The following is a 10,808-nucleotide window of genomic DNA, read 5'->3' on the forward strand; positions in this document are numbered from 1 at the left end:
CCTAACTTCAACGAGAACACTTCTTGGCTCATTTTATATCTTTGTACATGCTTGTTAAGTTACAGAATTCTTCCGGTAGAGCAATGGCTGTGGTTACAATTATAAACCATATTTTTTTTTTTATCCTCACCCGAGGACATTTTTTGATATTTTGTTCAGATAGAGTGGGAGGGGGAGAGAGAGAGAAACATGGACGTGAAAGGGACACATCAAGTGGTTGCCACCCACACGACCCAACCAGGGCCGGGAACAACCGAGGTACCGGCCCTTCGCGGGAACCGAACCCAGGTCTCTCTGGACCGCAGGCTGGCGTTCCAACCGCTGAGCCAAACCGGCCAGGGCCCATATTTTTTAACTTATACCAAAAACGGGAACCAGTTTTACTTCATAAAATTAAGACCCTTAAGCCTAGAAATGCAGAAGTCTTGGAACTACTGTGACTCAGTGAAAGTGACAAATGGTGTTTCACACCTGAGGATGTGCTGTGCTGTTCCCTACTTCCACCAGGTGGCTAAGCTAAACCATGGACAAAAAGCACACTTTGCATTTCCTAGGAGATACTGTGGATATCACAGTATTTTTTTCTTTCTTTAACTGGTTATGCACATACCTCAGAATGTTAGTACCATGTATAAACATGCCAAATTAATGTTTTATGCTGCACTGACAAAAGCTTCATTTTATGCTTCAGAGTTTGGATAAATAAACCACTACAACCAAACAGTGCTTGCAATAAATACATGGCTGTTTCTGATGTTTACTGACTAGTTTTTAACAGAAAGCAATACAGCTTTAAAATGCCAAAATATGTTGAATCTTAGGCCGTGTGTGAGCTAGCAGCAAATGCAAAACATCAGTCCTTGTCATGCTGAATTAACACTGGATATCTTCATTCTTCAGAATCCATTCTCTAGCCACAAAATAAATGTGCAGGCTAAAACTCAAAGTGAGAGTTCAGTCTGGCTGAAAAGCAAGTCCAGAGCATTTGCACTTGAATGTTGGATTTGCTAACAAAGATCTGAATAAAGCTGTACTCTTGGTACCTCAGAAAGAATACAAAACATTGTTTTGTACAAATCATGAAACTACATTCAGTGTCTATATAATATGCCAAGATTTCAATATTCTGATTGCCTTTCATGTTTAAATGAGAAAATACGTATATTCTCTCCTGGTTATCTTCTCAAAACTGATCTACTTCATTTTAATCAATGTACCATTTCATTACCATCATCAAAGAGTACTTAGCAGAGCATCTGTGAATCACTCTACAAGTAAAATCCAGTTAAAAACAAACCCAGTTGTGAACTAATCTGCAAATTGTTGTTGCAACTTATTCCTTTAGTTTCCAATACAATCTTCTAGTGAAGTGACATTACTTAAAATTGCTAGCAAATATGAACAAACTTAGAAACCTAGTAATCAGCAGGCTAACAGGTGTTGAAATCCCAAAAGAGAGAAGCGGGACATTAGATCATCACTTTATGCCCGACACCGCATATAGCTTTAATATTCATAATTCTAATCAACTTAACTGCAACTCAAAATTATCCATGCCACTGGTTTCTTTTCATTAACTACCTTTTAGCAAAGATATAATTTCTTGTACCCCATATGTTCACTAACTAACCAATTCCAACTTACAAATTATTTTACTAAATTGGATATACAATTGAATTAGTTGACTCATTTTCCAGTTATCAATGTGATATCTCTCACCAATTAAAACAAATAATATTAACAAATATATTGTTTCCTTCTGAACTGATCAGATATATTTCTGAAAATGAAGAGTTTTCAGTCTTTCACATTATTACACGTAATATGATATCTAAGTAGCCACAAAACAGTCTTCCCAACCATATTTTTAATGCATTCTTTGTGTCTGCAACAAACTAAATATCACGAAATGATGGCAGGGCTTGGGGCGGTTGAGAAAGGAGGGGGAGGGGTACCCATAACTTGAGCAATTCCCCATCCAGTACCTATATGCCCTTGGCAACGGATCTAACCCTCATCACACTCATAAACACATGAGATACCGCCCATCTACCTGCCTTCAGAGGTGCTTTGGATTGCTTCCTTACACATTAAAAACGCAAGACATCCTCCAGTTCCTTAAAGCATGAACACAATACCTTCCAGAAACAATAGCAATGACATCGGTGCCTGGTATCTAATGTACAAAGTGCTGGTCCTGCTAGTAACTCTACATGGTATTGCTCATGAGAAACCCAGGCTGCCTCTCCCACTGAGTTACTTACAGGTGCAACTACACCTCCTAGAGACACGGTCGTTATGGTCAAAATCCAAACGAACTTCAGAAGCACCTCAAAATGCCTCAGTCACGGGCATAGAAAAATGAGCTCACTTTCCAGAGATTGTATAAATGTCTTGTATATTCCCCTTTACAGCCCTCCCATCGAAGAGGAGAAACTATGAAACATGGAAATCCAAAGGTAAATATCTCCATGTCTTTCTCTCTAAAAGCCTCAATAACGAGAGATGGAGAGAGAGAGACGGGGGGAGAGTGATGGAGGGAGAGAGAGACGGGGGGAGAGTGATGGAGAGGGGGAGATGGAGAAAGAGGGGTGGGCAGGTACCACCCACCGCCTCTGCGAATCGCCCCGACGAGCCGGCGGCTGGGAGCCGTGCGCGGCGCGGCCGTCGGGGGCCAGGAGCGCGGCGCCGCCGTCGTGCTGGGGAGGCTCAGCCCTCCGCCCGCCGGCCGGGAAGTTTGCCGCCGCGGTCCCGGGCCTCGGCGCGCCGGCGGCCGGGCGGAGGGCTCCTCGGCGCAGGGGAGGCCGTCTCCCGGCGGGGACGCGCCCGCGGGGACTCGGGTGCAGCCGGGCCCGGCGCCTTCTCCCTGCGGCGGGGGACCCCACCCCCGGGCGCCCGCCCGCCCCCTCCCGACCGCGGGCACGCCCGCCTTACCTGGCCCACGGCGGCCGTGGCGGGCGCGGGGCCCGGAGCCGCTCCGGAGGCGGCGGCGCCGGGAGGGAGGGAGGCGGCGGCGGAGGAGGAGCTCCGGCGAGGAGCGGGCGGGCCGGCGGGCGGCTTTGTTTCCACTGCGCGGAGCTGCCGACCCTGCGTCACCATGGCAACCGCCCGGGGCCCGGGGCCCAGTGGGGACCCCGGGACACCCAGGGTCCGGGACCCTCCGGGCCGCCGCCGCCACCGGAACTCCCGCGCTTCTTCTCGGCAGTCTGGGTGCTCCGAGGGGACAAGGACCCCCAAGGAGGCGCCGCCACCACAAACACGCCCCTCTCAGTCGCCCTCACCACTCCGCGTGTCTCTCCCCACAAGAGAGGAAGGGGAGAAGGGGAGGAGCGGCCCAGAGCCAGTTCTTATTTCCATCCTCCTAGGCACCCCCTTTGATTTCCCACACGGGACCTTCCAGAATCCCCCCACCCCGGCGCACCTTTCTTCTCCGGAGCTGAACCCAAAATGGAAATTCACTGAAGAGAAAGGAAAGAGCAGCGCAAACTGATAAAGTGTTGAGCAACTGGTACTTGGCGCTTCGGTTGCCACTGCCGCAGCATGCGCGGGGCTGCCAAGGGACACCGCACCTCCGCCTCCTCCCTCTCGCGCCAGCCTTTGCTCGGCTGGGTCTGGTTCCGCTCCCTCCAAACCCTACCTGTCCTGCTGAGGTCTCCAGGAGGACAGAATGGGGAGGGGCTTTCGTTTTTTAACTGTAAACACAGGATACACTTGTAACCTCATGGGCAAAAAAGCACAACTTTCGGGCTGCATTGTGAATCTCCGCTGCTGCCGCTGCTCAGCTAGTGGCTGTGACTGCTAAGCATCTACCGGGAGCTCTGGCTGCCTCTGTGCCAAAGGCAGGCTGCGTACTGCAGGCCACAGCGCTATGGAGAAGAGAGGGACCAGGCTAACCTTGACACATGCTAGGCATCCTCTCCCAGGGAAATTCTTGGAGAGGGAGGGAAAAGTACTAGCAGACCCACAGTAATGCTTCCTCTAAAGGACAGCGCTAGAGGACAGCTACCATGGGGGGAATGAGTCATCACCCCATACTGTGTCTTCCTGAAAGATCAATTACTGAATCCAAAACTCACAGGGTCTTCATTTAGACCCCGGGGAGCATGGCATTTATTTTCTGGCATTTGTGAATCACCAAAGAAATGTCAAAAACTTAGAATAAAACTCCAGCGTAGCTGATGTTTTCTGTTTGCTACCTATCCGAGAAGCCCTAACGCAGAACAACATTATTACCGATTGAAGCCACACATATTAATTAATGAAAATATAAGATCCCTTGTAGAGTGGAGAATAGAAACAGCTTGTTTCTCAGGAAGGTTGGCCACTTTCCTGTAATGGGAACATTGGTACTTCCAGATGAAGTCAAGAGACAAGAATCTTTCCCACCGGCTGTTAAGCAGCTTGGCAATGTTTGTCAAAATTTTAAATATACATGCCTTTCACCCAGCTACCTTAGTTCTTAGAAATCTTTCAAGCAGAAACACGCAAATGTTCAGTGATAGATGTACAAGGATGTGCAGGGCAGCAGTTTGTAACAGCGAAAATTTGAAACAACTTGTTTGTTCATCAACAGTGATGTGGTTAACTAAAACTGGCACATTCATACCATATGCAGCCATTAAAAAGAATAAAATGTATAAAACACAGAAAGAGATTGGTTTTATTTAAATAACAGAGGGGCTGCAGAACAATATGGATGGAGTAACCTCATTTCCATACAAAAAAATTTCTAGATAGGATAGAAACATAGACATAAACATATAGATGAAAGTTTGGAAGAATATATACCTAATCATTTACAGTGGTTATCTCTGAAACTAGAGTAAGAATTGGAAAAACTATTTATTAGTTGTTATAATAAACAATCCAGTGTTGTTTGAGTTGCTTTGATTTCACTTTTCAATGAGCATGTATCAGTAATTTTCCAATGAAGAATCAGAAGCAAAGATCTTAACAAATGTTTGTCAACTGCCTGGTTGAGAACTGAATACAGAACAGCAAGATGCTATTGGGTTGACTAGTCCTGCCCTCAGATGCTGAAGGCTTGGCAAGTCCACATTGGGTCCACACTTAATGAATTCCTTAGTGACCTGGTTCTACATTATTCTGTGAGGTAGGTATTCTTGTAGACTTTCACTTCTCCCAAGGAGATTTACTTAGGTCAGCTCCATTCTAGCTCTTAGACAAAATTACAAGACTGTAAGAAAACCATCCTTATTAAATGTGTTACCTTACCTGCCACGGTATAGCATTTAAACAAGTTAAGTGGCAGCCATAAATCCAATTAGTTGATTTGGAAATAAAGATATTAAAGCTGAGAAATTATTGTATGGATACATGACTGGTCTTTCCTATTCTTACCATGCTTGAAATATGTAAAATAATGAATTTATTTTCCTAAAAAGATCATGTATAGCTGCACTGTCCAATTCAGTAGCCACTAGGTAATGTGGCCATTGAGCACTTATAATGGGGCCAAAGTATTATTATTCAGTAAGTGAAAAATATACCCGAGATTTTAAAGACTTGGACAATAGCCCCCCAAAAGTATATCTCATTAATAATGTTTACATTGATTATATGTTGAAATAATATTTTAATATAATGGGTTAAATAAAATATATTATTAAAATTATGCCATTTGTTTCTTTTCACTTTAACATGGTTACTAGAAAATTTTAAATTGCATATTGTACAGCTCTATTTTAATATTGGTATTTATGCTAAAATATCATTAGGAAATCCAAAGTTAGCTACTCTTAACTACTAGTTAAAACAAAGTATAATTACCTCATTAATGCTTCCCAACTCGTAGATGTGCCTAGCAGTTCATGTTAAATAATTTGAACTTACTAGAAAAGGGTTATATACAAATATTTGTTCATATTTTAGGAAGATTTTACCACAGATTCTAAAGTTATATTACCTGGTCCTAAGTCCCAACTCTACTGTTTGTCAGTGACATGACCTAGGCAAGCAGTTTACTACATCTGGTCTTCAATTTTCACATCTGTAAAATGGGGATCACAATGGTACTTACCTCGTTGTGTTGTTGAGAGAATATCAATAAATGCATGAAAAACTCTAATTACAACTTTTGATCGTATACAATGCTGAATAAAATTTAGCTATTATTATAATTACTACTATTATTCTACGTTGTCAGATCTGTCACATTCTATTAACCTTCACATCAGGTTAGTCTTTGTTTATAATAATTCCTTCATCTTCTTTTAAGTAAGCTGATTGGAACTGTGACTGAGCCATCAAATTTTAATTCTCCTCACCCCTGAACTGATTATAAAATAATTATAAGACATATTTGGATCCATTTTAAGTTAGCAAAATAAATGAAAAGTTCCAATCACCAGATCTGCTTTCATAATAATTTCATTTTGATAAATATTAAAATTTCCATGTTTAAAATACAACAATATTTAAAGTGGTTTACATTCTGTTCATTACCATCAACTCTCTAACGTGTAAAATAAAGAAGCTATCTATATTGAAGCATTTGTGTAAAAATGTTCTTGTTCTATAATTTGGAATTTGTCTACCAAGGTCCTAATTTTTTTCTCAATTATAAACCATAATAGCTAATATTTGTTACACAGTATGTCCAAGGTCACACAGTTATTTAGTAGCAGAATTACCAAAGTCTTAACCACTACACACCAAGAAATATCTTATTTGAGAGCTTGAGTTCAAATATATTTTATCCCATTAAGCCATTAGTGTTAGTAGAGGCAGAGGGAAAAAAGCAAACTTCAATATGCTCTCGTTACAATCTCATTAAATAACAACTCCTTTGACTCTTGCCTTCTAGTCATGTTCCAACATTGTTTAATGAGGCGATATCAACACACTGACAACACATAAAAAAAATATTTCTGTTGTCTATGAATTAAAATTAGTTTTCTTCATGGACATTTTTAAAATTTGATCGGAAAAACCCAGCTCTGACCATTCAGAAGGCTTGGAAAAGAAAAACAAACACGCTGCTGAGTCTACAGAAGCTAAAAATTCAGAACTCACAAATTCTTCTCTTCCCAATAGTCTCCCTAGGGCAGTAGGCAAATCTGCTCTAAAAGGCAAATATTGACTATCATATCTCTGCAAGTAGAGAAAAATGCACTCCTTTATACGCTGCTTCTAAGCAGTATGGATACCCTGGCTCACAGAAGGTATATTGATCCCTTGGACTAAAAAATCTGTGGTCATATGGCAGAGTTTAAATCATATTTGTTTTAAAATCTCTGCGAGATGCCCAATTAACATGCTTAGTCCCTTCATTATAGTTCATCTCTTAGAGAAATGAAAGATGCAGCCAAATGACAAGAATTCACCTAACTTGAAATGAGTTCTGCATGTAATGCATTGGTTGACAATAGACTATGGACTACCCTAATGACCTTAGCGGTAAAGAAATAGAAAGACATCTAGCTTTCTGATTAATGTCAATCACTCCATAATTGCTTATAGAACTAAAAGAAATAAACTTCTCACTGCAATTCCACAAAGATAAGATGAATTTTGAAATTACCTTCTACATAATCAAGTATTGCGAAAGATATTGTCAATAATTGATAGCGGTCATATATTTCACCACTGAGCTATCTGACAAATCAGTCAATATCAGTGTGAGAAAAGTTGGCTAACTAGAGAAATGTATCTTCTAAGAATTCTGGAGTACACAGCCAAAAGTAGATGGGATTGAGAAGGACTGTCGTATTCATCACTTTTTATCTCCTTGTATTTATCATGCAGCCCATTTAAAAATATATACATATCATTTGCCAATGAGGAAAATGGCAGGGAAAAGAGAGTTAACGAAACAAATACATCCAAGTTCTTTGCCAGAAGCTGCCTATGCAGAGATCCAACATGATATCTCAGCCAAAAGTATAATTCGATATTGATCAGATCAAGTAATCTTTTGATGTACTTTAATCTGGTTTAAATAAATTTTATTTTAAATAAATTATCTTTCAACTAGGTTCAAAATGTATTCAGAGAGTGGATGTAAAGCTGTTGCTTCCTTTTCTTGGGTCATTAATTAGAGGCTCTCATCTCTTTCTAGGGCTCCCTGGCATCAAACATTCTCCACACTCACAGCTTATCTCATTTCAGTGGCAAAAATGTGTCAGAATATAAACTAGTTCCAATATTATCTGTTTTAAATTCATAGTTTATTTACTTATTGGTTCCTGACACAGCTGCAAATGAGCTCTTAGCAGAATGGAAATCATTTGTTTCTAGTTTTCTCATCTATAAAATGAGGGTATTGAAGCCTGCCCTTATCCCCAGGAAAGGATTTCATAAGTTTGAATTAGATTGCTCAGTAAAGCTCGTTGATCAAAGGTTCCGTGTGACTCCAAAGCAGTAATACTATTGGAGTGAAAGACTAGAACGAGGTATCAAAGGGAAACTGTGTGCTCTGCACTTCATTAAAAGAGTAAAACTATTTTAAAGGCTCTCTTTGTGACTAGATCTTTTGAACATTATAAATGAAGAATTGCCCGCCATCAAAGGCAAGCCAAGGGTGTTGTGCCCACACAGGCTCTTCAGGGATGAGGTACACAATGTGTCAAAGGAGAGATGAGTGGCAGCATGTCCACTGACGCCTCACCATCACTTTGAGCGCATACCTTGCTTGGCTAGATAGGCGCAGGTCACAGGAAATACCCAGGCGTGGGCTTGTGAACTGTCGCCAGATGTGGCAGATTCAGGCAAGAGTGGAGATCTGAAACAAGCTCTGCTCAGTGGGCTGGAGAGGACTCTAGGCAAAAGGCAGGCGGAGTTGCCAGATAACACACAGGATGTGCAATATTTGAGAATTACAGATATTAAAACATATACTTCTTTGTGTTTATTTAGAATTCAAATGTAACTGGGCATCCTCTATTTTTATTTGCTAAACTAGTCAACCCGAGGCAGAGAGCACAGGGAAGATTTCAACAGGAGCAGCTCCAGGGAAGAACCTGTTCGAGTGGCAGAACAATGTCTGTAGCCAACACGACCTTAGTCAATGGCTAATGATGGTGGTGCCGTAAGTGGTCAGTGAAGGGAGTGGGGGCAGATGTGGGAAGCTTGGGGAGAAGAGGAGCACGGTTATTGGAACTGGGCACAAGATCAAGGCCACATTAACAAGAGCAAACTGATGCTGCGTCCCAAAACATTGGGCTGGAGAGGTGGTTCTCACTGTTTCTGCTTCCATACCATCACAAAACCAAACCCTCCAATCAGTAATCCCTCACTGTATATTTCCCCAGAGGCGTTTCAAATTTCCCAACAAGTAGATCGGTCTGAAGAATCTACCCCGAAGCTTCACACATGTATCACCACCACACATGAATCTATCCCCCAAATGGCAATTTTTTGTAGATCATTCTTTTTTACAGAGAATGGATTTGAGGTGAAGCAGGATGAAAACAGGGAGACCCATGAGTACACTCATTCAGTAGGCCAGATGATTTAGAGTTGAGCAGGGTGGGTGGTAGCAGTGGAGATGGAGAGAAACAAAAAGATTAAATAAGCATTTTAGAGAAAGAATGGAAGTCTTAGTAAGGGCTTTTCCTCCAGGACATAAGGGAGAGGAAAGTGTCAAGAATGCCTCCGAGGATTCTGGGTGACCATAAAGAGTTCTGTCAGCGGGGAGGAGCTGGGCCAATTAGATTATCTCTCCTGAAAGAAGAAGCTGAGACCAGATGGTGGAAGTGGATATAGCTGAGATGTCATCATGCACAGCTAGAGGTAACTGCCACACTGGTCTCAGGGCAGGAGGAAGATAAGCAATGGCAAAGAGCGAAACAGAGCCCTGGCCGGTTAGGCTCAGCGGTAAGAGCATCAGCCTGCGGTCCAGAGAAACCCGGGTTCGGTTCCCGCTAAGTGCAGTTTGTCCCTGGCCCTGGTTTGTCGTGCGGGTGGCAGCCACTCGATGTGTCCCTTTCACATCGATGTTTCTCTCTCTCTCCCTCCCACTCTATCTGAGCAAAAAAATGGAAAAATGTCCTCGAGTGAAGATTTAAAAAAAAAAGAGTGAAACAGAGACAGGAGATGATCATAAGAGGCCTAAAGAGGTCTAAAAGCTTTCTTTCTGTTCTTGGAACATATCAAGTATGTTTCTGTCTGAGTCCCCTTCCCTTCTGTTTCCTAACTAGTAATGCTCCCCTTTGTGTCTTCAGCTACCCACATACATGTCATTCGTTCCAAGAGAACCTTTCCTAACCACCGAATCTGAAATAGCACCCAGTTTCACATGATCACATTAAGCTCTTTTATTATTTTCAGAACACCATCTTCTGAACTCCGCATTCATTTACAAGTCTACCACCCCACCTTCTAGAATGCAGGCCCCCAGACTGCAAGGATTTGCCTGTCTCTTTCATGCTGACTCCCCAGCCCCTAGAACAGTCAGGCTCCGTGAGGTCCTGTTCATCAGGAAAGCATTTGGTGCAGTGGGTCCTCAGGAAGTGCTGCTGAGGGCGTTCTGGTGGATGACTTCCCAGTTCCAGGTTCTGGTTCACAGGACGTGACTATAGCTTGTTTTCTGCCCTTGGCAGCTGTGAAATAGTCATGCCCTTATAATAACCATTCCTTTTCCTTGACCTCCTTTGAATGGCTTCTTTTCCTTACCAGCAAAGGGCTATTCCAGTACACACACAGCAATCTAAATCATTATTATACATCATACTAATGATATATATCGCTGGGACAAAAGCCAGGAGATATGTCAACTCTTAATAAGGGGAAGAGCCACAAATTTTAAAACATTAAAACAGATATATCACGATTTTATTCTTTTGTGT

The sequence above is a fragment of the Molossus molossus genome, unplaced genomic scaffold (assembly GCF_014108415.1).
Source record: "Molossus molossus isolate mMolMol1 unplaced genomic scaffold, mMolMol1.p scaffold_m16_p_12, whole genome shotgun sequence".
In the NCBI taxonomy this organism is placed as follows: Eukaryota; Metazoa; Chordata; class Mammalia; order Chiroptera; family Molossidae; genus Molossus; species Molossus molossus.